This window comes from Protobothrops mucrosquamatus, unplaced genomic scaffold, assembly GCF_001527695.2.
Source record: "Protobothrops mucrosquamatus isolate PMUCROS unplaced genomic scaffold, P.Mucros_1.0 scaffold1077, whole genome shotgun sequence".
Classification (NCBI taxonomy): Eukaryota; Metazoa; Chordata; class Lepidosauria; order Squamata; family Viperidae; genus Protobothrops; species Protobothrops mucrosquamatus.
The window spans coordinates 146,970-148,248 of record NW_015387305.1 but is presented as its reverse complement, the minus strand read 5'-3'; positions in this window follow the sequence as shown (position 1 = coordinate 148,248).

Below are 1,279 nucleotides of genomic sequence, written 5' to 3'. Positions count from 1 at the left end.
AAAAAAATGTTTTACAATATTCTACCGTAAGTTCTTTATGGGTAGATAGTATTTTTTAGAAAAGCAAATAATTAAAAATGTCATAAAACTGTTGCAAACGTACTGCATAGGGAAGGCAACACATTTATATTTTTAGCTGAAAACCACCTTTTCACCATTTTAATTGTGTCTTTCCAAAGTGGCTTGGTGTGAATTCTTGTATCAAAATAACTGAAGTGTGAATTAGCGAGAATTGTGTTAATGTCAGCTACCATTCAAGAGTATCCTAAAGAAGTAGCACTAAAGGCGTTGTGCACGTAATTGATAAAAAATGATTTGAAGTGCTAAGTTGTGAAAAAAACCTTAATGGATTCTGCTGCACACAATATTTCTCAGCTGTTTTCTATTAGCAATACTATTGGATCATTATGATTTTAGACAAAGGGTAGATAATTTGATATCCTTGGATACCCAAAGTTTAATTTTAAATGAGCACCTGATGGTTACATTTATTGATGATACTAAACTGTTCAAGATTGTAAAATCAAAAGGGAATTGTGAAGAGATCCAGTTTCAGTATAGCTATTAAGTTCAGTGTAAAGAGGTATAAATGATATACATTTACAGAAAAAACTCTGAACCTCATTTCTGTATTAATGGAATCTGATCTTCCAGTGATCTGAGAAGTGATCTTTGAGTTGTCCTGGGTGTGAAGATGTCAACCCACTAAGAATATTTTAAGAAAAAGGATAAAAATCATACCTACATACTTACCTGGGGTGCTATTTTCTTAAGAGTAACTTTTCATTCCTATCTTTGATATCACAACTGTGGACCCATTCTGAGTTTTGAAGACCTCATCAATTCCATCTAATGAACATTTCTTAGTCTTCCAGGTCCTTTCAATCCATAATTTTTTTGTAATTCTTTTTTTATGACTAAATCACCTCAGTGAACTTCTTTTGAACTGATCACTATTTTATACCCAATCTATCTTCTTTCATCATTAATACAAAACACTGTATGAACAGTTTTCATGATTCAAATAACTCATTGTGATCTGTGCTTAAATCAAAATATGTGTTTGGTTGGAGTATGGAACAAAATGGGGTTGTTTTCTTGTCCATATGGACTGAAATGTAGGTGTTCTAAGTATGTGTTTTAAGGAAGAGTGGGAAAAGTCAAGGATATTGGTAGTGGTTGAGAGGCAGGAGAAGGATAGAAGAGAAGGTTCTGGGAAGATTATGGGGTAAGCACGCTGATATGCTGTGTGGTAGGAGTTGAACATTGGCAGCTGAAG